Genomic DNA, 27,445 nt, shown 5'->3' with positions numbered 1-27,445 from the left:
TGCATATTTTGAAGTAGCTCGACGGACTTCCAAAATGGCGCTTTTTACTTCTTCTTTAGTTGCCCTCGCGGGTGTCGCCAATAGTTCCGAGACCAGACCCCGTAAATCCTCATTTTCCTCCTCTTTCACATTCTGGAGACGCAAAATTGTCTGTGTTCGTTCCACTTGTAGCCCGATCAGCTGATTCTCCACCAGTTTGAGCTCTTTATTCGTACCCTTCATGAGTGACGCACTTTCCCGAGCAGACTTCTCTGCCCCCCCCCGCTGCTTCCTTAATGGTTTTCACTTCGCTCTCAATTAAGCCCACCCTTTGATCTGTTTCATTCAGCTTGTCAACAAAGGGTTTTATAGCTTCACCAACCGCCCTCCGCACTACCTCCTCCAACGACTCTCCCTTTAGGGCAGCCGAAACTGACTTGCCCAGGGCAGGACTTTGTTTTTTTGTTGCCATTTTAGGGGGGGGGGAACCGCCAACCGGATTCTGAAACTCAGCAAAGGGGAAGAACAAGCCTTCTTAGCTTCAGATCCCACCACTCCTTCACGTACGCTTGTAGTATCAGAAGGGATTCGCTTACTTGCAGGCTCTCGCCTAATTCTGCTGTTTGCCGTTTTCCATGGCCCGGCAGCACTCGAGGCGCCGCGCATGTCCGCCGGCCTCCATAGGGACAAATGGGCAATTAACCCCCCGCATTAATTCCGGGGGGCTCTTCCCGCAGCGTCCCAGACCCAGCCTCCCTCACTGGGAGTTTTGGGGGCTAATCTTCGCAGATCAGCCGCCTGGACAGGGTGCTCGGGCGCTTCCTCTCGAGCCCGCGAAGAGGAGCGTCCGACATGGCTGAGAAAACGAAACCGAATCCATATTCTTGCATAATATCTTTGACTTCTTTTTATTTACATAAAATCCAGCCAAATCTCCGAATTCCCTAATTTTCTCCATTACTTTTGGCATATTCTCAATAGGATCTGTCAGGGCTTGCCGCGGCTGCCGCTGGGCGTGGCACTGGGCGGTCTGCTCCTGACGTCACAGGGGGGCCAGGGACTCTGCAGGACCCTGCTCTGTGGAAGGAGGGGCGGTATACCTCACCCAGACTCCCTCTCAGTCCACTCGCTGGCCTGCTCAACCTGGCCTGCTTACCCTCTGTGTCCTCCTCCATCTCCTCCTTCCAGAACTCTCCTCCAAGCCTCCACCCTTGCATCCTACTGCTCTCCCTCCACATCATCACTCCTCACTCACACCCACCACCTCAGAGCTCTTCCTAGCCACCTTCTTCCCCTCCTTCTAGGCTTGTGCCTTCTCCTGACTTGGCCCAGCTGTGCCTTCCCTCAGGTGTTTCCCTCCTACCACTAATCCCTTCTTGGCTTCCTTGCCTTGCTGGCAGGGTGGGGTTGAATGTGAGCCATCCCCAGCTGAGGTCTCCTTGGCCTTGCTCACGAGGAGCTGCCCCAGCTGGCTTCTGTGCTGCTGAGCCTGCCTGGCCTTGCTCACGAGGAGCTGCCCCAGCCGGCTTCCATGCTGCTGAGCCTGCCTGGCCTTGCTTGCGAGGAGCTGCCCTGGCCAGCTTCTGTGCTGCCTGTTCATTGATGCTGGGCGGGGCTACCCATCTCCTCCCCCAGAATGCCCGTGGCAGCTCCACCTGGAGGGGCTTGGCTCCTAGCACCTCCTGAGCCAGGCTGCTGTCCTCTAGCCAGGGTGTGGCTCTGGGCTGTGGTGGCTGCTTCTCCTCCTTGGAAGGTAAGGGCTCTGTTTGGGCTGTTGCTGTGTTCCTATTCCCCTTGCCTTGGCCCTTTTCCTCTGGCTTTCTTAGCCCCCTCTCTTCCCCATGGGGGGTGGGACTAGCTGGCTTCTCCCTGCTCCCTCCAGCCTTCTGAGGCTTTGGCCTTTCGCCCCTTCCCCCTGGAGTAGGCAGGTTCTGGCTCTGTTTGCCAGACAGAGCGGTTGAACTGCTGTCTCCCGGCTGCCCCCTGCCATTGTCTGTCAGCAAGTCCGGGGGCTTGGCTGCTGACCCCGGACAGGATCATCCACAATTAACATTATATCGTCCAGAAATGCTCTGATCTCATAAGAAAAGTCTCTTGTTTTTATTCCTCGGATTGCATCATCCTCTCGAATTTGAATCATCAATATTTCCAAAACTAGAATAAACAACAATGGAGACAGCGGGCAACCCTCTCTGGTACCTTTACCTATTGTCAATTTCTTAGTCACATCTTCATTCACCACAATTGCTGCACTCTGGTCTCTATAGATTTCTTTCACTGCATGAATGAACTTTTCTCCCATTTGCAGCTTCTCCATTGTGGCAAACATAAAGTCCCAGTTCAAATTATCAAATGCTTTCTCAGCGTCCACGAAGAAGAAACCAACTTCTCTATCACAACGTTTGTCATAATATTCAATAGCATTTATAACTGTCCTTAAGTTGTCCTTAATTTGTCTGTTTGGCAGAAATCCAGCCTGCTCCTCTGCAATAAATTCAGACATCCATCCCTTTATTCTCTCAGCCAAAATCTTCGCAAAGATTTTGTAGTCATTATTCAGCAACGAAATTGGTCTATAGTTTTTGACACTAGTCAAGTCTTGTCCCTCTTTAGGAATCAGTGATATATTAGCTTCGCTCCAAGTAGCTGGAGTCCTTTGATCTCGCATGACCTCATTGATCACCATCCGGACCTGGCGCCTTTCCTAATTTTGTCGACCATATTGCCTCTTTTATTTCTTCTTCCGTCACTTCTCTATTCAATTTCTCTCTCCATCCTTCAGAAATTGCAGGGAGCTTCATCTTTCCCAAATAGCTCATTATTGAATCTTTATTAACTTCTTTTTTTTGGTACAACTTTGCATAAAATTTAAAAAAGGCTCTACTAATGGCTGTCTGTTCCAAATGTATTTTGTTCTCCTCGCAAATTTTGTTTATGGTTCTTTTCTCCTTTTTTTAAATTGCCATGCCAGATATTTCCCAGGTTTATTTGCACCCTCAAACGACTTCTGGTTCATTCTCTTAAGATTCCATTCCATTTCTTTATTATTCATTGCCGTCAATTGTTCTTGAAGGATTTTAATATCCTGATATAACTTCTTTTTCCCTGGTCTCTTCTTTAATTGAGTCTCTTTGGCTTTTATTTTTTCCATAATCTCCAATCTCTTCTCCTCTCTTTTCTTCCTAGCTCTAGCATTTAAGTCCATTAGTATGCCTCTAGTCACTGCCTTATAAGTGTCCCATACCTTATTTGTTGGTACTTTGTTGTTCATGTTGTATTGTATAAAATACTTAGTCTCTCTTCGCAACAATTCAATATTTGCCTCTTCTTGCAATATATCTTCGTTTACTCTCCAACCTCTTCTTTTTATTCTTTTCCCAAACCTCCACATGATTGGATTATGATCTGAGCCTTCCGGTTTGGGATTCATGGAGGTCTAACGCAGCTCTTAAAGCTGAGCTGTCTGGACTGCTGTTTTGAGGGCTGGAGGGGCCGAAATCGCCCGCAGCCAACTGCTCTCAGGCAGAGAGCAGGCTTAGTACGCGCAAGAACCTCAGGGCGCGTTGATCTCGGGCGAGGGGGGGTCCTGCGCAACGGACTCTCTCCCGTCCCTTGAGGTCCCACCCGAAGACAGGTTTTGCCAAGATCTCTGCAGTAGCTCCGGAGCCAATTCGGTTGGCATAAGACCTACATGCCCAAGCTTCAAACAGGGGCAAAGGGAACTGAGGTGAATGGAAGATTGGAACAGTGATTACAACCCGAGAAATCGACTAAGAAGGTAAAGATCAATATCTCTTGAAACGGGACGGATTAACTTAACAAACGAAGTATTAAAGTTAATTTTAAAACTGCGACAGACTGAGTATATGGAGGGGAAATCCCGGCAAGAAAGTTTTTTAAAGAACTAAGCATAACGAAGCTATTAAAGAAATTTGATTATTGTTTTACATACCTGCGGTGACAAAGAGATAGTGGACTGTGAGAAAGTTCTAACATCGCGAGAACTGCTGTGTGTGGCTGAGGAACAGGAAGTACGTCACAATGATAGAGAAGCTGGAGAGAAGCGGCCGTCTCCACGTTACAGGAAGTAGAAGAACGCCATTTTGGAAAGGGGAAGGGTCGCGGCTTCAGCGGAACAGGAAGTAGGCCATCTTGGATTACAAATAAACAGGGAAGAATCATAGAGGAACCATAGAGAAAAGACGCCCGACATTTTGGACTCTGTAATCGGTTTTTTTCAAGAAACAAAGTAATTTTGGGACTTTTAAAAGCAAAAGTATAGAAAGTAAAACGCCACGGAGTTGAGGAAAAGGGCGGACACGTGGGAGCGAGGCAAAGCTAGCCCCACGATGTCGAAAAAGGAGTGGCAGGTGGCAATTGTAAGTTTAGATAAAAAAGTTTCAGAAGGAATTAAGGAGCTTAAAGACATGATACCAGAGATGGCGAAAGAGTTTAAAGAGACACTTAGAAAAGAACTGGCGGAAGTGACGAAAGGTATGGAAAAGATACAAAATGACTTGCAAGCCACGCAGCAAAGAGTTAATGTAGTAGAAAACGCGGTGGATACGCTAGCAGACACGCAACGAACTGAGATGAGGGCGATGAGAGGTAGAATGGCAGTTGTGGAAAGTAAACATATGGAGAAGCAGTTAAGGTTTCGTGGCTTGCCAGAAATTGAAGGAAAGACTGCCCAAGAACAGATTACAGAAGTGTTGGCTGAATACCTGGAGAAAGAGGAGGGGGGAGTTGCGGCTATCCTAGATGTGGTTTACAGAATAAACTCAAGATTTGCTACCCAGAGGAAATTGCCAAGAGATGTAATTGTGCAGTTTACGACCAGAAATACAAGAGAATTGATTGTGAGTAAACAGTTTCAGGATCCATTAGAAGTCGACGGCAAGACTGTTATCATTATGAAGGAATTGCCCAGATCGGTGCTACTAGACCGGAAAAAATATAAAAATTTAGTCCAGACTCTGAAGGATATGAAAATAAGATACAGATGGGAAATGCCTGAGGGAGTGTCCTTTGAATTTGGTGGTGTCAAGAAGCGCATCAGATCTGAACTGGAGATGGAAAAGTTTATTAGGGACAATGAAAAGGACTTACCAACAGCAAGATCATGAATATGGAGTGTAAAATTTTATCGTGGAATGTAAATGGACTTAATTCGCCTAGTAAGAGAAAAAATATTTTCCATTGGCTATTAAAACAAAAAGGTGACATTGTTTGTTTGCAAGAAACTCATATTAAAAAGCAGGACGTAAAATATTTAAAATTTGCAAAATTGGGAAGTGAATTTGTGGCTGCTTCAAAAAAGAAGAAAAAAGGGGTGGTGTTGTATATAAAAGAGGAATTGCAGCCAAAATTAGTGATGTGTGATGTCGAAGCTAGATATCTAGCAGTGGAAATTATATGGAATCTAAAGAAACTGTTGGTGATTGGAATATATGCACCTAATGGAGCAAAAGAAAGTTTTTTTGATGACCTGAGTAAACAACTAGATGGACTATCTTATGATCAGATGATCTTAGCTGGAGACTTCAATGGCGTTACTAATTTGGATGAAGACAAGAAATCTGCTACTGCACAAAAGAAAAGAGGACTACTACCAAAGTCTTTTTTTGCAATAAAAGAACAAGAAACTTTGGAAGATGTATGGAGGAGACAGAATCCTAAATGTAGACAATTTACATTTTATTCTGCAAGACACTCCACTTTGTCACGAATTGATATGATCTGGGCCTCCAAAGACCTAGTGCTTTGGACTAAGGACGTGGAAATAATGCCTATGGTCTTGGCATTGTAGTTCCTGACGTTTCGCCAGCAGCTGTGACTGGCATCTTCAGAGGTGTAGCACCGAAAGACAGGGATCTCTCAGTGTCAAACTGAGAGATGTGTCAAGTCTTTGTCATGGTGTTAGTTGCTTTCTTCTCTTTGGTTTCATTTACAGGCTGAAGTTCCCAGCTCTCTTTCTGAGGACAGTGTGGTTTTATTATTTTTGCTGTTGTTGAAAGCTGATCAGTGAGATTTCTGAATTGGACATAGATAGTTAATCATGTTCTTCTTGCTCATCCACTGAAGAAATTCCTTGTGAGTTTTCCAGAACAATAACATCTGATGTTTGTTATAGTCAAAAGATATTTAAGATATGTTGTCACATATTTTGGTTACTATGTAGTCCTCTGAATTCCAGATATAACTGGCAAAATGCCAAGATGGCTGATGAATAAAACACTCAAAATCTTTCTCAAAGGATAGTTTCTTAATTATTGATGTGCACATGTATTCATGTAAATATCATACTGTCTAGATTTGGACAATTTGGCAGCCCAAGCAAAAAAAAATTGGCATTGGAAAGAGTATGGATTCTGTCACTGGTTGCATCACAGCACCCTTGGTGCTTCTGTGTGAATCACATTGTTTTGAGCATGGCTGCTGCGTAAGAGGAGGCAGGGGTAGATCTGGGACTCAGAGAGAGAGGCAACAAACAGCTGCCTCTCTGCTGTGAGTTCAGTGTCTGGGGCTTACAGCAGAGAGACAACATTTGCCAGCATGTCTCTCGAAGGTTATTTATACAATGAAAGGTAATCCCTGTTTGTCCTTTCAGTTGAGGGTAGAAAATATGGGATCTGGGCTGGTTAATGGAAGAGGGTGTAAAAAATAAATAGTAGTGTTTCTTCCACCTGCTGAATGCCACTGCTCCCAACCCATAGGTAGGAAAAAAAAGGGTAAATTCAATTTCAGATCGGCTCCCCAGCCCCTCTAAGTATCTTGGCCTTCACAAGTCGAACTCCTAAGCCTCTTCTCTCAGGTCTGTCTGGGAAGCCCTTTGTTTTACTGAGGAGGGGCTGTGGATGATGAACAACAAGGGAGACAACTTAGAACAACAGTAGAATAAGAACTCAGGATGAATCCAACAAGGCATGGACTAGAGGTCATTAGAAAGCCTACTCCATGGAAGTGATGGTGTCGAACAAACAATATTTCTTTGTCACTATTGCAGCTACCCAGCGTGGACCTGCAGAACTCTTCAAGGTAGTGAGGGACCTATTAGGTTTTGGTCTATTGGAGAAGGTAGAGTGCTTTCCAGCCCTCTGCGACCATTTTGTTCAACACTTTCGTCATGAGTAGGGGCAGAAATGTAGGGGAACAATTGCTGGATGTTACTAGAAAGGTTCTAGAAGATGTCTTTGCACACCAAAACAGAGCTAGCCTGGCCTCACGGCTAAAGAATGCCAAAAGTGAGCCCGAAAATAGAATACAATAGCCTTGGAGAGGAATAAGAACCCAAGAATTGACACAATTAAATGGCCTTGTGTAGATTAGAAGTCTACCCGTATCCGTAGATATTACATGTTAATGTGTAGATTCAGAAGCATCTGAGAATGGCAAGAATGTCCAACTTCACAGGAATAAAGAGTTCCAAGACAGAATGCGTCAGTGGAGGGCCAAAAGATATTCATGTGTATGAAAAACTTGTAATTACTTTGTTAAGATATTAAATGGCAAAAACTAACAATTCGGAGATATTTTATGAAGACATTTCAAGTATGGATAACTTTGTGTTGCGCTTGGTTAAGATATAATGAATTAGCCAAGAATGTGCTCCTTTATCAAGTAGGGCCATTAGCTAGCTATTGTTAGGAGATGACTTTAAAAACATATGAATATGGGAAATGGAATTGATCGGGAGCTTCTTTTTAGAAGTGGCTCCTTGCTTCTGACCTGCTTATCTTGGGTAAGATATTTTTATGAACTCATGTAATTGCTCTCCTTGAATGATCTATGTAACAATAACAGATGGTATCGCTTTCTGTTAATTTAGTCGATGTTAAAATATTATAGTAATATTTTAATAAAAGATTGAAATGGAAGCAAAGATTGTGTGATAGTATGACTATACCTGTAATGGATAAAGACATTAAGAGGCGTACCTCTTGCCAAGAATCAAATGACTTGATTCCAGAAAGCTCACTGGGCACTGAGGGCTCCTTAAGGACACACACCCACACCTAAATCAGGCCTGACCAGTCAACCAGAAGACTTTGCAGGTAAAACTTCCATTCTGAGTTGACTTCAAATTAGCAGCAACAGATGGTCCCAGAGTGCTGATTTGTCCAGTTGTGTGGGACACCTTTCCATTCCACCTGCGTGTACAACCCTTGCCCCTCCTGGCTGCTGCTGTGTGGGATACCTTTCCGCTTGTCCAGTATGAGGGTGTCGACAGGAATGTTGGAAGTTTGAGGCCTACCAACTGTATGACCTTTGCCCTCATGGATGCTGAAATCTGCCAGGAAACAGGCAGGCCAAGTGGGTCCAGGAGACGGTAACTCCTTTCAAGGCAGAGTGGGTGCCCCTGCCTTCAAGTGGGAAGTGGTATGTCCACTTCTAAAGAAACCCACTCTGGACCCAGGAGAATTGATCAACCACTATCCTGTCTCAAACCTACCGTTCTTGAATGATGGTGGCTGGCAACTTCAGATATTCCTTAATGAAGCAGATTGTCTGGATCTGTTCCAATCCAGTTTCAGGCTTGGTTATCAGAATGAAATGGCTGGATTGCCTGAACTGAGGGATAGATGCGGGCGGGGGGGGGGGGTACTACCATACTAATTCTTCTGGCTTCTCCTACCATTGATCATGGTATCTGTCAGGACTGTTCCCCACAGGCCTTCCATTCTGCTTTTCTGTGTATTGTGTTTTGCACCTGCCTAACTTTTGCATTCCAGCTTCCGGCGTTCCCAGGGCCTGGGAACAGTTATCTTCTCTGCTGGCTCACCACCGCGGCCTTAAGACATCTACACTGAAGTTACTCACTTCGTCCTGTTCCTGCTTCTATGCTTTGTGGTCTGGAGGGGAGAGTGGGGGGAGGACAGTTAGTGGGGGTAGTGTGTTCAATTCATCATTCCTAACAAGGGACCTGTGTACAGGAAGATGCTTTTGTATTGCTTCTGACTATTCTATGGACATATATATGGCAAAGCCAAGATAGATAATAAAACCCATTTACTCAAGAGCTTGGATTTCTTGCTGAAAGGGTGTAGATTCTGGGTCACCATACCCTGTCTTCCATAGCCTGACAGTATCCTTTGGGACTGCCTTTCAGGGACTGGGAGGCACTGTTCTGTGGTTATTTCCGTCCTACTTCAAAGGTGGGTTTCATGGCATGGTGCTGGAGGCCTGCTGCTCCACCTCCTAGCCTCTGACCTTTGGGGTCCAGCAAGGTTCCATCTTGTCCCCTGTGCTTTTTATCATCTAAATCAAGCCACTGGGGGAGGTCCCCTAGAGATCTGGGCTGAGTTGCCACCAATATCCTGATGATGCTTAGAGCTGCTTATGCTATGTTTCTGCTTTTCTTTGCCTCTGTTGGATTTCTGCTGATATTAAATCTTTGCAAATGTGTGTTGATAGACCCTATTATTATTATTGAAATATACTGTAGAAACTTACGTCACATAATCTGCCTTGAGTTTCACTGAGAATAGTGGAGTATAAACAATATATTTTTTTTAAAAATCGATATTAGTTTTCTGTAATGTACTTTACGTGGGGATGCCCTTGGAGACTGCCTGGATGCTACAAATGGTACAGAATGCTGTGGCCAAAGTGTTGAGTAGATGGGTCTTAGGGACCGTATCACTCCAGTCTTGTTCCACCTACACTTCCAATCTGCTTCTAGTACCAATACAAGATGTTGATACTGACTGGTAAAGTTATATATGGCTTGGGGCCTGCATACTTTACAGACCTCCTACTCCCGCATGAATCTATCCATCGACTGCAGTCATTTTTGAAGGCCTTGCTTTGTGTGCCGCTTCTAACTGAGGCAAGATGGGTGGCAACCGAAGCAAAGGCCTACTCTGTCATGGTGTTCCACCTTTGGAAATCCCTAGGAAGATGCGCCTGTCACCCTCCATCGTCTTCCGCCAGTCAGTGCAGACTTTTTTTGGGTTTGGTGCTCCCTCATTGTTACTTGCCCTGCCTCCTGTTTGTGTTATGTGTATTTATGTATTTTATTGAATAGCTTAAATATTTTATATATACCTGCATTTTAAATGCTGTGGTTAAAGCCTTGATGGTGTAGTGTGGAAATATTTTAATGCTTGCTACTTTGGGCACCGTTTTTGGGTGGGAAAATGGCATAGAAATACAAGGAGAATTTATCGAACAAGGAGGGAAGGGTAATTAACAGTGGAACCAGATATAGATAGGCAACATATTTTAAAACAGGAACAAAAGAGGTAATAGTATTTCACACTCCTGACAAACCTCTCCTTTGAATACTTCCTGTAACTCGTTTCCCTCACAAACTCCACGAGGAGCCAAAATCTATAGGACCACGCAATTCATTCCAGGATTATTGGCTCCCCCCACCTCCTCATTCCCCCCTTGACCTCCTCGCATGCCAGGTTTCCCAACTCTGCTTTCCTCATTTTCTGATGTTTGAATCTAAACTCCATCCATCTTGGTCTATCTCAGCCACCCGTTGATACAAGGCCCGGCAGCAAGCAGAAAGTGGTGGCCCCATAGTGTGGGGCCAGGACAGTGTAAAATTACCAGGGCCACGAATAATGTTACCATCTCTGGGTAGGGTAATTCCTGGAGATTTGGGGGCAGAGCCTGGGAAGGGTGAATACGGGGAGGAAAGGGAGGTCAGAAGTAATGTGATGCTGTAGAGAAGCTGCCATTTTCTGATGGAGAAAATTACAACTCATCTCCAGACTGCAGAGATTAATTTGGAAGAACTCCAGATCCTACCTGGAGGTTGTCAAAGGCAGCTCTAGGCCCATGTACTACGTGCACAATGCCTAACATAGCTGCTGTGGACAGGCTCAGCATAAGGCATTTGGTGTATTCTTAAAGATATATGAGTGAAACGACATGAATCCAGGAAGCAAAGAAAAACGAGATGTTTCGGTCTGAGTTTTAAAGAATCGGCCCTGGTGCAACCTGCTACTTCCAGGTTGTGCTGGAAGTGATGTCATCAGCTGAGGACGCGGGCATGCCATGTGCACATGAAAATACCTGCCTCTGCACCATCCCTCCAGCTGCCAGGAGGGAGGGACCCGGCAACCCTGAAAGAACACTTTTCTGCAATCACCCTTTCATTATTATTACCTACTACAGCACAGCAATTTATCTGCAGTGGCGATGTGGGTGTATCTAGACACATTTAATTGCAGGAGGAAATCTCTTGTAATAGTGAAGGTTACTTGCGACACATAAGCACCTTTTCAGGTGGCAGTTGGTGCGAAACCCTCAAAATCATTCGTCCCGTGATTAGGGTATGCTTCCTGAGGCGAAGCGGCTCGGCTTCTGCCCTTTGCCTCTTGTATCCCCCCAAAGGTGTCAACATCTGCCCTCGGCCAGTACCAGGATTTTGGGGAGGGGGCTTGGCAGTGACCTAGGCTCTCCTTTTTGCCTCCACCCGCCTTTGAGTCCTTCCTTGGCCCACTCGCAATCTCACCCAGCTCCTGCAGTCACAGCTGCCCACACTGCCGACACACCTTCTCCTCAGCGGTGCTGGATAGAGGGTGCAGCTCGGAATGCCACTGCCAGGGCCCCCAGGAATGCTGGTGCTTTTGTGCACCACCCAGCGCCCTGCTCCAGCTGTGTTGGGCAGCCGATGCAGCTCGGAGCCGAAGTGACAGAGCACTCGGAAGCAGGGAACAGAGGATATCACGGAATAATGGATTAGAGCACATTCTACTGAGTGATACACATCTGTTCTAGTGAACTCTGTATGAACTTTATTGTAGTTTTTTTCTACGCAGGTGCTCTTTTATCTTCCAGAGCCAATTAAAAATATTGTGCAGTGAAGGGCATTGTACTCCTTACTTTCATTGGGGTTCATCTGACCTTTGCAGACTTGCTTAAGAACCTAGGGGTTGGACTGGACCCAGCTCTGCTGCTAGAGAAGGATAATAAAGCAGCTGCAAAAAAAATGCCTTCTATGAACTCAGTCTAGCTTGGAAGATGGACCCCTACCTTGACACGGCTGATCTGACTTGACTGCTGTAATGCACTTTACATAGGTCTCCCCTTGGAGATTCCATTAGTGCAGAAAGCCACAGCCTGGTTATTATGAAGAGCTGGATGGAGCATGCCTTCCACTCCCATTCTCCAGTCACTCCTTTGGCTTTCCATCAGTTACCAGACTCTTATCACATAAAAGCCCTTGACGGCCTTGGTCCTTTCTTATGTGGGGCAGCCTCTCTCCGTATGTTCTGCCACGACTGCTTTGCTCATCAGAACTGGGCGTCCTGCAAGTGCCATCTGCACATGGGCAAAATCACCAAGTGTCCAGACATGCCCATTCTGTGTAGAGGCCCCACCGCCTGAAGAGGTCAGGAAAGCCCCCACACTCCTGGCTTCCCGCAAACCTTCTCATGCAGGTAGCAGGGCTGTGCTCTGCGGGAAAGATTCAGAGTACTGGAGAGTTCCGTGTTCTTTAATATGTCGTATTAGGTTTCAATCTGTCCTATCAATCTGCTTGTGCCTTGATAGAGCATTTTCTCAGTTCCGCTGTTCCTGATGAGTTTTATCCATTAAGGGGCTTGATAAAAGTAAAGTAGTCCAAAGCGTTCATTTTTCAAACATCGCTTTCAAGCATCTTTAATATACTCCTTTTTTTTTTTGCCTTGCGGGCCTTTCAGTTCCGTTCCTGCTTTTATTTGGATCCCGTTTCTCTTCAATCATTATTGCGCTTCGCTCTCCGGGTGGGCACTACAATTCCCAGAATCCCTCTGCAGCCCGAGGGAGGATCGCCGGAATTCCAGGCATGGGCGTGAAAGCAGAGGATCTAGGGGGGTGCAGCTGCAGGAGTCCTTTCTTCCCCTCTTCCGAAGGAAATCGGCTGGAATCGCCTCGCCCTTTTTCCCTGCTCGAGGGGAGAATTCGGATTTCGCCTCTTTGCAGGAAAGGTGAGTTGATTCCTCCGAGAGAGATCTTGGAGGTGGGGGGAGGGGGGGGAGTCGGATCAGAACTGAATGGAAGAGGCACAGAGAGGGAGGGGGGAAGGGGGAGGACGCAGTATGGAGCAGGCTGGAGGGGGCAGTTCAAGGCTTCGCTGGCAAGATGTTTGCACGCAGTTTGCTGCTTTCTCCCAGGCTTAAATAAGTTCCATCCAACCAGCCCTGGCTGATCCTGATTACTAATAGATCAAGATGGGTAGCCGTGTTTGTCTGTAGCAGTAGTATTGTGTACTGAGCCTGGAGCTCAGAATGATGGCAGCCCAGAGTGAATTCAGCCAAGCCAATGCTCTTTGTTTGCAAACCAGAACAGACAACAGTAGACACTACTCATACTACATCAACACAGACTGAACAGATGCCCTCAATATATATACAGAAACCCCTCAGCAAGAATAGCTATCAATCAATAAGAACCAATACAATACCATCATTTGCATTAACCATATAAGATATATCCTATAACATAATTCTCTTAGCGGGTTTCGACGACTCACATGGATAGTTGGAGCATGCGCAATGTGGATGCCTGAAGGACGGACTGGCAGACTCCCTTCCCTTCCTCGCTTTGATAGGCTGGGGCAAAGAAGGGGCGGCCTCTCAAATGGCTTGCCCCAATTCAAATAGCCACGCTGCAGGAGAGGCTGCTGCTTCTCTTTCTCTCGCAGCTGGGATCGGTGGAGGGAGGGGGGACAAGTACGCTCGCTTGCAAGCCAGCAGCCGGCGGCAGGAGAGGCGGCTGCTTCCCTTCTCCTCCCTGCAGGCATCTGCGCAGGGTGGGACAAGCCTGCCCACCTGCAAGCCGGGAGTCATAGGTGGCTACTTCCCTTCCCCTCGCAGCCGGGATCGGCCCAAGGAGGGGGGACAAGTCCACTCACCTGCAAGCCAGCAGCCGGCTGCAGCATAGGCGGCCGCTTCCCAGGCAGGATGGGGGGGGGGGGACAAACCCGCCCACCTGTTAAGCAGGGAGCCGGCTGCAAGACAGGCGGCTGCTTCCCTTCCCCTCGTAGCAGGGGAGCCGCCCCCCTGATGCTCCCTGCTGGCAGCGCCCCAATCGCTGTCCTCCTCTCTTCACCAAAGCCAGGTGGGGGGGGGGAGTGGCCGCATGGAAGCCTCCCTGTCCTCCTCCCCCCCCCCCAGCCATGATTCTGGAGGGGGGATGGAGCACAGAGGTGGACAAGCCTGGCGTGTCTGCTTCCCTCCCGCAAAGCTGCGATTCTGGGGGGGGGGGGGGGGAGATTTTTGGGAGGCTGGGGCTGGGGGAGAGGAGGGGCCTCAGCAGCTTATGATCGAGTCCACCCTGTGAAAGGGCTTTTTTTCTCCAGAAGAACTGATCTCTATGGCCTGGAGATCCGCTGTAACTCTGGGAGATTTCCAGCTACCACCTGGACACTGGCAACCCTAGGGGCATGTGGCAGCAGGCAAGCCTAGCTCACCTGTACTCCCCACAAAGCCAGGATCATGAAGGGCAGCGTGGGGGGAGGTTTGTCTGCCTTGCCCCCCACCAAAAGCCTAGAGTCTCCAAGTGGTGGCTGGAGATCTCCCAGAATTACAACTCATCTCCAGGTTGACAGAGCCAGTTCCGCTGGAGAAAATGGCTGCCTTGGAAGGTAGACTCAACGGGCATTATTTCCACCTGAGGTCCCTTCCCTCTCAAAGCCCACCCTCTCCAGGCTCCACTCTCCCCCCCTCTCCATCTCCAGAAGTGTCCCAATCTGGAGCTGGCAACCCTACAAGTCCCAATGGGGAGGTGAGGGAGCCATGCAGGGGCAAAGGGGGGCACAGCGCTGGGCATACCTCTCTCACCTCCCCCCAAGCTATAATGGGGGTGAGGGCAGGGGGCCCGGAGGTGGGCATGCCACCCTGCCCTCCTTCCCCTGCCCCAGATCAGGGTGCTGGGGGAGGGGGCAATGGCCAGCCAGGTCCCCCTGCCCTTTCTAGAGCCCTTGCATTTTTTGCTATGAGGGCTTTGATTCTAGTAACTATCTAAGTATAAGATAGGCAGGCCACTGATTGGTCTTTATTTGCAAGAACCAATTGGCTGCTGCATTCTAAAAGTAACCAATGAGTGTGCAGATAGAATAACCAATGAGGTTGCAGGCATTTGGAACCCTGGCATAACCTGAAGCTCAGTGTGTAACAGTAAATACTTTTAATAATAGCAAGTACCTTAGAGTTCTTGTTTGGCCTAGCTCAGCCCAATACACAACAAGTAGAAAAGAGCAAGAGTCCATTATAGTACCTATAAAACTGATCTCATCAGATCTCAGAAACTAAGCAGGGTCGGCCTTGATTAATGATTGGATGGGAGACCTCCAACGAAGACCAGGGTTGCAGAGGCAGGTAATGGCAAACCGCCTCTGTCAACCTCTTGCCATGAAAACCCCACCAGGGGTCACCACAAGTCAGCTATGACTTGAGGGTACCCTTCACCCCCAGCAGTAGAAAAGAGCAAGAGTCCAGTAGCACCTATAAGACATAACAAAATTTGTGGTAGGCTATGAGCTTTCATGAACTGCAACTCACTTCTTCAGAAAGCTCATACCCTACCACAAATTTTGTTAGTCTTATATGTCCTGCTTATTACTAATAGTAACAATACTTCCCTAAATCCATGCACCCCTTATAATACAGTAGTTTGCTTGCAGTAGAAATATTCTCTTCCTTTTGAAGAGTTTTTTTTTAAACGCAAATCTCTTGCAGTTCAAGGGCATGCTGTACAGACTGCAATTGTTACTAAATCTGCAAATACCTGTAAACATCTCTGAAGGAGCATGCTTGAGCTCGGCTGTGTAGGCCCTGCATCTCTCAGTCTGAACAGGTCTTAGGTTTGTTATTTCAAAAAATAGGATAAAAATCAAGATGGTTGCAATCATCTCAGCTTCTGTTTGTTGAATTGGATGCAAGCTTTTGAGTATCACAAAACTCCTCTTCAGACAAAGATGTTTAAAGCAGAAACATTGCATGAAAATGCCATCTTCACTGATTTCTAGACTTTGTTTTCACTGTCCTTGTTGTCATTCTTACATATATCAAGCTACAAGGCCATTGAACAGCATAAATCAGACCTTTAGAATTACAGTGTACAAAAGATTTCATGTAATCGTTTCTACTTAGAGAAATACATTCTTTTTTAAGGCAGAGAACACACTGAACATTTACCAGAAGGAGAATTGCCCAGTGGAATCCCCCCCTCCATCTCTTAGAGTTTTATCTGAAGTAGGTTTGCTTATCTTGCTCCTGGCTAACATATCTTGAAGGTTCCTGGCACACTTAAGAATGAACAACGGGAGAGACTTACACTTGGAAATCCCACATAAGAGATGCCAGTTTTTTCCAGTATCCCCCTAACATTCACTTTTGTGCGGTCATACGTAAGAGGAATCACCATTCTATCTGTGTTCATCAAAATTTCCAAGACTAAAATGAACAACAGTGGAGACAACGGGCAACCTTGTCTTGTACCTTTGCCAATAGTCAGTTTTTTAGTCAGCTCGTCATTCACCACAATTGCTGCACTCTGGTCTCTGTAAATTTCTTTCACTGCTCTTATGAATCTTTCCCCCATTTGTAGCTGTTCCATGGTGGCAAGCATAAAGTCCCAGTTCAAATTGTCAAATGCTTTCTCAGCATCCACAAAGAAGAAACCAACCTCCTTATCACAACGCTTGACGTAATATTCAATAGCATTTATAACTGTCCTTAGATTGTCTCTGATTTGCCTATTCGGTAAAAAACCAGCTTGTTCTTCTCCAATAACTTCGGATAACCATCCCTTTACTCTTTCTGCCAGGATCTTCGCAAAGATCTTGTAGTCATTGTTAAGTAAGGAAATTGGCCTATAGTTTTTAACATTAGTCAAGTCTTGTCCTTCTTTGGGGATCAATGATATATTAGCTTCACTCCAAGTATCTGGAGTTCTTTGGTCTCTCAAAACACCATTGATCACTTCTTTTAGGAATGGTACCAGTTCATTGACCATTACCTTATAAAATTTAGCTGTAAGTCCATCAGGTCCTGGCGCCTTTCCCAGGTTTGTTGTCTGAATTGCCTTTCTTATCTCCTCCTCTGTTACTTCACTATTCAGTTTGTCTCTCCAATCTTCCGAAATTACTGGAAGCTTCATTTTCCCCAAATATGCCGCTATTGAGTCTTTATTCACTTCTTTTTTGTCATACAATTTAGCATAAAATTTGTAAAAAGCTCTACTAATAGCAGTCTGTTCCAAATGTACTTTATTGTCCTCACATATTTTATTTATTGTCTTTTTCTCCTTTCTCTTCTTCAATTGCCATGCCAGGTATTTCCCAGGTTTATTTGCACCTTCAAACGACTTTTGGTTCAATCTCTTAAGATTCCATTCCAGTTCTTTATTATTCATTGCCGTCAACTGCTCTTGAAGGATTTTAATATCCTGGTAAATTTTCTTTTTCCCTGGTCTTTTCTTTAATTGTATTTCTTTGGCTTTTATTTTTTCTATAATCTCCTGTCTCTTCTCTTCTCTTTTCTTTCGAGCTCTTCCATTTAAGTCCATCAGTATACCTCTAATTACTGCTTTGTATGTATCCCATACCTTGTTGGTTGGTACTTCTCGGTTCATGTTGTACTGTATGAAGAACTTAGTTTCCCTTCTCAACATCTCCATATTTTCTCCCTCTTGTAACAAGTCCTCATTTATTCTCCATCCTTTCCTCTTAGTACTTTTTCCAAACTTCCACATGATTGGGTTGTGATCTGAGCCTACCATAGGCATTATTTCTACATCCTTAGTCCAAAGCACTAAATCTTTTGAGGCCCAGATCATATCAATTCGTGATAGAGTGGAATGTCTTGCGGAGAAAAATGTATATTGTCTACCTGTGGGGTTCTGTATTCTCCATACATCTTCCAAAGTTTCCTGCTGCATTAATGCGAAAAAAGTCTTTGGTAATAATCCTCTTTTCTTTTGTGCCGTTGCTGATTTTTTATCCTGCTCCAAATTTGTGACTCCATTGAAGTCTCCTGCAAGAATTATCTGGTCATAAGAAAGTTCATCTAGTTGCTTCCTCATATCCTCAAAAAAGCTCTCTTTTGCTCCATTAGGTGCATAAATTCCAATCACCAACACTTCCTTTAAATTCCATGTACATTCCACTGCTAGAAATCTGGCTTCCACATCTCTAATCACCACATCTCTAACCACATCTCTAATCAACCACATCTCTAATCCACATCTCTAATCTAGTCATTCTTACATATATCAAGCTACAAGGCCATTGAACAGCATAAATCAGACCTTTAGAATTACAGTGTACAAAAGATTTCATGTAATCGTTTCTACTTAGAGAAATACATTCTTTTTTAAGGCAGAGAACACACTGAACATTTACCAGAAGGAGAATTGCCCAGTGGAATCCCGCCCCCTCCATCTCTTAGAGTTTTATCTGGAGTAGGTTTGCTTATCTTGCTCCTGGCTAACATATCTTGAAGGTTCCTGGCACACTTAAGAATGAACAACGGGAGAGACTTACACTTGGAAATCCCACATAAGAGATGCCAGTTTTTTCCAGTATCCCCCTAACATTCACTTTTGTGCGGTCATACGTAAGAGGAATCACCATTCTATCTGTGTTGCTCTCTCTGTTCCAGGGTGTTAACAAACAGCTCATTTTGAGGGGGAACGCGCCGGAACGCAGTTCCGGCAGTTCCCAAAGAGGTCACATGACAAGTGGCCATGCCCACCTGACTCTCAGCCATTTTGGGCCCGTTTCAGCCTGGATTGGAGCCAAAATGGTCCAGATCGAGCCTCTGATGGGTGGTGGATCGCTCTCGTGCTTCTTTTCGGCCCCTTTCTGCCATTTTGGGCCCAGTTTGGGCCCTGAATGGCCAGGAATGGGTCCAAAACAGCCAGGATAGGTGATGTCAAGAGGTGTGGTATATGCAAATCAGCTATGCTAATTACACACTTCCGGTGATGCCAAGGGGCTAATAACTCATATGCTAATGAGTTATGCTAATGAGTTCCTCCAGGTTTTTTTCTACGAAATGACCCCTGTTAACAAAGATACATGTGGGATACTCTTTGCTTTAAAAAAGGCCAGCTTTACATACTAGAAGAGTAACCTCTCTGCTTCAGCTGTTCCATTAGTACATTAGCTTGCCCTAAAAAATCTGAGTCAAGGCTGCGATTTCTTCTTAGCCTCAGCATTTCAGAGTAAGGCGATAAGGGTGGAAGCTGTCCCCAGCCAAGAAAGAGTTTGCATCTGTAAACATCCGTGTGCATTTTCCTTCCTTAGCACCACATCAGCAAGGAAGTAGACCTCTCGTGATCAAATTTGATAGTATAGTAGTATGAAGGGTGCTAATAAACTGACCAAACTGTACCAGGAATTCGTCCCAGCCTTTCTGGATGATAAAATATCATCTTATAAAGGATGATGTAATTCCTGTAAGCATTAGTATCACTCAGGAGAAAAAGGTTATTTTCAGGTCTGGAGCAAATTTACAACCCATCTCTATGACTGAAATCTGCCAAAAGAATTGATCTTGAAATCAGGGGAAATGTAATGGGCTGCAAATCTGCTCAAAAACGTCCTTCAAAAAGGTCTAAGGCCTCATCCTGTGGGATATTTGTGTACAAAGAATGCATGTCCCATGTCACAAAAAAACTCAGATGCCATTTGAACAGTAATAATAAATAATACCGCTCTTCTAGACAGATTAGTGCTCACCGAGAGTGGTGAAAAAGTTAGTGTTATTATTATCCCCACAATACAGCTGGAGGACTGGAGCTGAGAGGAGGGGCTTGCCCAAGGCCACCTACTGAGCTCATGGCAGTAGTGGGATTCAAACCAGTAGAGTGCTGATTCACAGCCGAACCACTTAACCACTGTGTTTTAAAATCCATTGTCTCCTTCAAATATGACCCAATTTTAGGGACAAAGGGATTTTTAAAAGACTCCAAATACATAGCCAGGGGTTCAAAAATGGAGCCACCGTCTGAGACAATAGGTCTGCCAGGCTCTGGAAAAGTACCGTTATATATTTTGGGCAAGAGATAAAACCATGGCCACCCTCCTTTCAGTTTCCAGGAGGAAATCATGTATCGATTTATTTATATCCACAATCTTAACCATTTCTTTATATACACAGTGCTTCTTTTATAATGTATTGTACTGTTTAGTTGCCTATATGTCTTCTTGGTATAGTCATTCCTATCTCACACAACTACAGTTTGGTGTAGTGGTTAAGAGCGCGGGACTCTCATCTGGAGAGCCGGGTTTGATTCCCCACTCCTCCACTTGAAGCCAGCTGGGTGACTTTGGGCTAGTCACAGTTCTCTGGAGCTCTCTCAGTCCCACTCACCTCACAGGGTGATTATTGTTGTGGGGATAATAATGGCATAGTTTGTAAACTGCTCTGAGTAGGCATTAAGTTGTCCTGAAGGGCAGTATATAAATTGAATGTTGTTGTGGTTGTTGTTATAGCACTGCCCTTATCCGCCAGTTAAAAATAACATGCCTGTGTGGCATGATTTTCGGGGGAGCTGCTGCCCCCGCAGGCCTGGGGGTGGATTGTATGGTGACCCAGGTGGCCCCTTTCACACCCCCTTTATGGCCAAGGCCTCACCCCTTTTTCACGCCCTGGCCGGTTAGCTCTTGTTCGTTCCATGGCTTTCCCCAGCCAGTGCAACCACTTTACGGGAGCCCTTGGTCTCCTTCTCTTAAGGGCACTTAACACACCAATATGATGCTAAAAGAATAGAGTTTATTTTCTACAGCAATTAAGAACACAAAGCAATTTTCTACAAATGAGACACACTTGGTTTTACACTTTAAAACAGATTACAACTTAACTACTATACTCTTAAGTTAGAATACAGTATAGCTTCCATACTCTGTCAGAATACAGCTTAACACTTACACTTATGGATAACAGGCAAATAACAGGCAATCTTAACACTCTAATACTTAACCTAAATCAAGACAGACAAAATGCAAGGGTTCCCCTGGACTGAGCCTGAACCAAGAGGGGCTTCCACGCTGGAACCTCTCTAGCCACTTGGCCAGGGCATCAGACAGGTTCTGATGGCTGGTAGCCTCTTTTTAAGGTAGCCCAGTGGGCTATGTGTCGTCACTACTGGAGTGTTCCCATTGGCTAGTGGCCCCGATTCAAGGGCTTCTGAAAGCATACCTTTCTCCTTATCTGCTTTCTCTGTGGGGCAGAGTGCTTTCAGGAGTCCTTCAGCGCAGTCAGCAAAAAGCACAGAGGCTTCAGGCTGAGAAGACGCTGGATGAGCTCTGTGGGCAACGGTAGAGGACCTTGAGTGTCACAGGGTGTTAGTGTGCTACATTCCTTTGCTAACTTGCTTGTGTGGGAGATAGAGGAAATGAAAGTTAAGAGAAAGGGGGGTCAGAAGGAGTAGAGAGGGGGGGAAACCTTCACTTTGTGAGTTTTAAAAGCCTTTTTCACATAGGTTTGGATGGAAAGCTGTTAATGGCCTGGGTCTTTCAGAGCCAAGACAGCCTGGAGTACACAGCTGCCGTAAGGTTCTATTTTCAAATTTAACCCAGTTTGTGCTATACTGGTATCTTTGTATTTTCCAATTTTTTAAGTTCTTCCAGAACAAAGTCTTGAAAAACCCTTGACTGCAGCAGGAGAGTTAAAAGTGGAGCTAGATTTTAAAACAATGTTATTTAAGAGACAAGGGCTCCTTCCTCCTTATCCTTAAAGAAACCAGCATCTGTTTTTTTCTACGTAATTGCTGAATTTCTGTCATTATTTTTTTAAAGTTTTTTAATGCATGAATATCAACAACAATACAAAGAAGTAGGGTAACGATCTTAATACAGAAACATTGAATCTTTATACACATGAAACTACGCAAAAACATTATAGGAGCTGCTTATAACTGTCATTATAAGGATATACAGAAGAGAAAATTAGTACGTTCTGTTAGATTTCCTTCACATTGAGTTGTATCATAGTACTAACATATAGAAGAATGCCAATATTGATGTAGTTATATGGAACTTCTCTTCTTGGAAGATGGGCTACGTATCAAATATGGCTTGGTATAGTTGAGTAGGGGCTTGCAATTCTTTCACAATAACGTATTCATAAAATGAAAACCATTTTTCGTAAAACTGTGACTTATTGGAGGGATTATTTAGGTTGTGTAGATTATTAGTTATTTTTTCTATAATGACGTAGTCCCAAATTTTTAGATACCGTTGTTTAACTGATGGTTGTATAGGTTTATTCCAGTTTAGTGCTATTAAGTTTTTTGCTGCAACTAAAAACGTTGAGATTAACTCACGCACAAGTGTAGGAATTTTGACATCCAACCACAAGTCTAAAAAAATTAGCTGTGGGGAAAGAGGGGTCTTATAATTTGTAATTAGAAAGATTTGGTGTAATATATCATCCCAGAATTTGTTAATGACGGGGCACTGCCACCAACAATGGGCATAGGTGCCAATTAGTCCACAATTCCTCCAGCAAAGAGGTGAGTAAGTGGGAATTATTGCTGAAAGTTTCTTAAGGGTGTAGTACCATCTTGTGACTATTTTATATGTTTGGAGTTTCATATTGATATCTGGTGTATTAATCAATTTAGATGACCAAATTAGATTCCATTGTTCAGAAGTGAGTTGGCCATTACATTTCTGTTGCCATTTTGTCTGGAAGTTAGCTACAGTTATTTTTTCAGTGTGGAGAATAATGCTGTATAACTTAGAGATGAGGCCCTTTCGTTTCTCATTAGACGTTTGACTTAGAAGAATTTCAAATTCGGTTTTGGGTTTACTCAATATATCTAGAATTTTAATTTTAGAGGCCATGTGTGATGATTGTAAATAGTGGAACCATGGTATGGTGGAGTTAGTTTTCTCTTCCAGCTCTTTTTTGGACAGAAGTCCTCTGTTGGAGGCTATGTCTGTGAGGGTTATAATATTTAGCAATCTCCAGAAGTTACTCATTTTTATCTTTTCCCGGAGGGAACCAGTCTTGCATAAGAAATGGCGAGTACCTAGAAATCTTAGGGAAGGTTTTTGTTTTGTATTTATGCCAAACCTTAAGTATTTCTGGGGGAAAAAATTTTCTGGAGGTACTTTGAGGAATTATTTTTCTGACTCCATAAAATTTCTTGGAATGGTTTGGGTGTGATTAGTGGTTGAAGGATTTTAACCCAATCAGGAGGGTTGCTTGTCTTGAGTAATTGAGTTGCATTCATGAGGCGTGTAGCATGGGCATAGAGAGTTAGGTCAGAATATTTGAGGCCACCTTGGTTTGTTTTTTGTTTTAAAGTTTGAAAAGCTATTCTCGATCGCTTGTAATTCCAGAGGAAGCTGTTCAAAGTTGCTTGCCAGTGTTTAATTTTTCCCAGAGGGGGTGAAAGAGGAATAGCCCGGAATAGATATATTAATTTGGGTAGTATAAAGGCTTTAATCAGATGAAGCCTATCAAAGCACTAGTGTTGTTGTTTATTCCAAGTAAAGATATCTGATTTGATTTCGTTAAATTTCTGGCAGTGGTTATATTTTAAAAGGAATTTTTGTTGTGAGGGGATGTTGATACCTAAAGAAGAGATGTATTTTGTAGCCCATTGATATTTAAATTTGGTTTGCAATGATTCTTTGGTTTGCCTAGAAATCTTTATGGGAAGAATTGTTGATTTGGAAATATTAACTGATAGGCCTGAAATCTGGGCAAAACTGTCTAACATTTTTTGTAAGTGGGGAAATGATTCCTCAGGATTGGTGATGAAGAGCAACATGTCGTCTGCAAATAAGTTCAATTTGTATGTGTTTTCATTTAGATTGATACCATGGATTTTATTGTGTTCATGTATGCTTGTCAGGATAGGCTCTAGAGCAATTGCAAACAATAAGGGAGAAAGGGGACATCCCTGTCTCGTCCCACGTGATAGCTTGATGTTTTCTGTTGATTTGCCGTTTATGATTATGTCAGCTTTAGCCTGGGAATAGATTGCTTTAATAGATTTAATGAATTTTGGGCCAAATCCCATATAATGTAGCAGAGAGTATAGATAGCCTGTTTCTAAAGAATCAAAAGCTTTCTCTATGTCGAGGGATAGAAGTAGAGTGTCCTGACTTGAGTGTTTACTCGATTCAATTAGGTTTAGGGTTTTGTAGATATTGTCCGTGATGTCTCGGCCTGGGATAAAAGCCGATTGGTCAGGGTGGATATATTGACCAATAAATTTATTAAGGCGTTTGGTTAAGATTGTTGCGAAAATTTTGTAGTCCTGGTTGAGCAAAGAGATTGGTCTATACGAAGCTGGTAGTTGGGGGTTTTTCTGTTGCTTAGGAAGTAGTATTACAGAAGCATTATTCCAGGACGGGGGCAAAATACCTGTATTCGAGATTTCATTGCATGTGTCTGTTAGGAGTTGTGTTAATATATTTCCAAATTTCTTATAGAATTCCCAAGGAAACCCATCTGGCCCAGCTGTCTTGTTATTTTTCAGATTATGGATGACTTCTTGGGTTTCTTCTAATGTAATTGGTGCGTCTAGAAAATGTTGGTGTGATTCCTCAATTTTCTTAATATGTTTGTGCGTTTTTAAAAAGTCTAATATTTCATAATCACTTGGTTTTTTAGAAGCATATAATTTAGTGTAGAATTGATTAAATATATTGAGAATATCAGCTGTTTTATTGTGCGACTGGCCTTTCGTGTCTTGTATTGATGTAATTGTTTTAGTTATTTTCTTAGTTTTAACTCTCCATGATAGTGAGTTGTTTGGGAGAATGGTACCAATGTTTTTGTTCCAAAAAAAGTAGATTTTTTTGGATTTGGTTTGCCTCTAGAGTTTTGAGGATTTTATGTTCAATTTGCAGTTTTTGGTAGATTTTAGTACTGCCAGACTTTTTATGTTGTTGTTCTAAAGATCTTATATTGTCTAATATTGTTTGTTTTTGTTGTTTTCTTTTTTTATTTGTATAGGCAGATATCGAGATTAAGTGCCCTCTCATAACAGCTTTAAGAGCATCCCATTTTATTTGTGGGGAGGTTTCAGGGGAATTATTGTCTTTTATGTAGTCCAGGATTCTGTTTTCTATTTCTTTGCTTACAGAATCACTGTTTTGTAATTGTTTATTCAATGTCCACTGGGATTCTGAAGCAGTTTGAGTGGTAGCTGACAAAGAACAACCAACCCATGCATGGTCCGACCAAGTTATAGCGCCAATATTCGTGTCTATCACATAGGACATTAATTCGGTAGAGGTGAGAATGAAATCAATTCTTGTATGTGTATTGTGGCGGGCCGAATAATAGGTATAGTCTTTTGTCTGAAGATGCATTTGCCTCTATATATCGTAAAGTTGTGCATCTTTCATTATTTTTACTAATCTTGTGTTTTGTTTTGCTTTCTTTGATTTTGGGTAATTGAAGTGTGATTTATCCAGGTTATAGTTCATTATAAAATTCAGGTCAGCCCTATGATTATTTCCCCTTCATGGAACTTAGTAAGATTCTTTAGTGTGTTTTCAATGAATTCTAATTGGTTTTCATTCGGTGCATAGATTGAAGCAACAGTAATTAACTCATCATCAGTTGTCCCTTTGATAAAGATGTAGCTACCCTTTGGGTCTTTGCAGGTTGCTTTATGCATAAAATTGGTATTTTTGGAGACAAGAATTGCAACACCCCTTGATTTGGATGTGCCATGAGCATAATATTGTTGGCTAATCCAGTTTGCTTTTAGTTCCCCTGATTTGTTTAAGTGTAAGTGGGTTTCTTGGAGGAGTATAAAGTTGGCTTTGAGTTGAGCTAAAGTTGCTAAAGACCCTTTTTCGTTTAATCACATTACCAAGACCTCTCACGTTTTGCGAGATTACTTTGATGTCTGTTTGCATAATGTTAGTAATATTAAAGTTATGGAAAAATAGCTATCAAATCAGTTTTTAATGCACTATAAAATTTATAAAATGCTTCTATTTTATTGATTTGTAGCTTTTTATAATTTAGGTAGCCTTTGTCACTTCCTTGGTCTCTATTTTTCTATGCTTTATTTTCCTCCTACTATTTTCTTCCCTTGCTTCCTTGCCTTCCTTTCTATTTCCTAGATTCCCTTCCTGTCACCCCTAATCTTTTCCTTCTTGTCGTTCCTTTATGAGTCCTCTCTTATTTCAATTTGCAGGTGTACAGTGCTCAGTCTCAGTCTAATTAGGTTAAAGGATGGGGGAGTAGTTTGTTCAAAGTTATAAGGCTGATTACTCCTTTAGCAGTATAGAATAAAAGTAGTGTAATGAAGTTCTCTGATGACCTTGCTAAGTTGATTTGTTTCTGATACCCTCTGGTGTACTGTATAAATAATTTCCACTTGAATAAAAAGGTAATTAGCTAACAATGGTTGTTGTGAAATGATAAACATTATAGTTTTGTACGGTGAAGGACAATATAAAGAGATAAATAAGATAGTTTAACAGTTTTCAACTTTAACGTGCTTAGCAAGTTAACACTAGTATAGTTGCTAATAATAAAAGGAAAATACTCCAGTGTGTGCCCCTATATTAATCTACTTCTATTGAGCTCTTTAAGCTCTGACTAATTCTGGCCTGTCCCCAATTTTAAGTAGACCACCCCTTAAGAGTTTTGACCCCTTATATAATGTTCAATACAAATTGTAATTCACAGAAATGTAGCTTCTAAACTGAGATCTTTTATTATGCAATGGGATCAAATGAAGCAAAACACAGATCCTTCTCTGTAATGCCAGTTGGATTTCCTATTTTAGTTTTAGTTACCCTTCCTTATAAACTACAACAAATCCTTACCCCCCCTCTCTTATTCTATTTCTAACCTTCTACCCCTCCTAACCCTATTAAGTGCTATTTAAATCAAACTACAACAGTGATCCACACCCACCCAGTTTCCCTTCCCTTAAGCCTTTTTAAGATAGCTCTATAACAAATAGACAAACTAAGCTTAACAGTTCACTATAACTGGAGAGTTACTTCACTCTCCAATTACTGGTAAAAAAGAACCAAAACTGAGGAACTGTTAGTGAATTGAAGTGGGTCTAACAACTAGAGGTCCCTTCCCTCCCACCCCCCAGATCCATGGTTATTCAACTTTAACGATGTGAAAATAGACAAAAAGAAAACATTAGCTTCTTAGAATTATAAAAGCGTTGGTCTCACATGCAAGCAAAAATGCGTGCCATCAGGAGTTCTTAACAGGGATCTGACTTACTTTGTGCGGCGAGAGAGATTGAGTCATCTTCCTTTTTTGGATGCTTCTTTCCCATTCCATTGTCGAGTCTGTATTGTGTTTTAATTTGCATAGCATAGATCTACCCGATTCTGGATCAGATGCAATGAAGGTTTTCCCTTGAAAGTTGACAAGTAGCTTGCAGAAGTTTAGCCATCTGTAGGGGATATTTGCTTCTCTCAAAACTTCTGTTGTTGGCCGCAGCTTTCTCCTTCTAAACAGGACTTAATATGGCAAGTCAGTGAAAACTGTGATGTGTTTTCCATTGTATA

General features: G+C 43.4%; 1 protein-coding gene across 6 annotated transcripts in view; it reads left to right on the top strand.

The window, feature by feature from the left end:
• Positions 1-27,445, top strand: part of LOC129327124 (zinc finger protein 665-like) — a 98,679-nt gene that overhangs the window by 52,443 nt on the left and 18,791 nt on the right. For 5 of the 6 annotated variants that reach the window (XM_054975576.1, XM_054975574.1, XM_054975575.1 and 2 more), the window contains exon 1: positions 12,791-12,905. The exons of the other annotated variant lie outside the window; for it this stretch is intronic. The gene's annotated coding sequence lies outside the window, so the exon portion shown is untranslated. Of the gene's footprint in view, positions 1-12,790; positions 12,906-27,445 lie in introns of those variants that run through there. 6 annotated transcript variants of the gene reach the window in all.

The sequence above is a fragment of the Eublepharis macularius genome, chromosome 4 (assembly GCF_028583425.1).
Source record: "Eublepharis macularius isolate TG4126 chromosome 4, MPM_Emac_v1.0, whole genome shotgun sequence".
NCBI lineage: Eukaryota > Metazoa > Chordata > Lepidosauria > Squamata > Eublepharidae > Eublepharis > Eublepharis macularius.
Note: the sequence above shows the minus strand (reverse complement) of the source record. Positions and strands in the feature narration are given on the sequence as shown.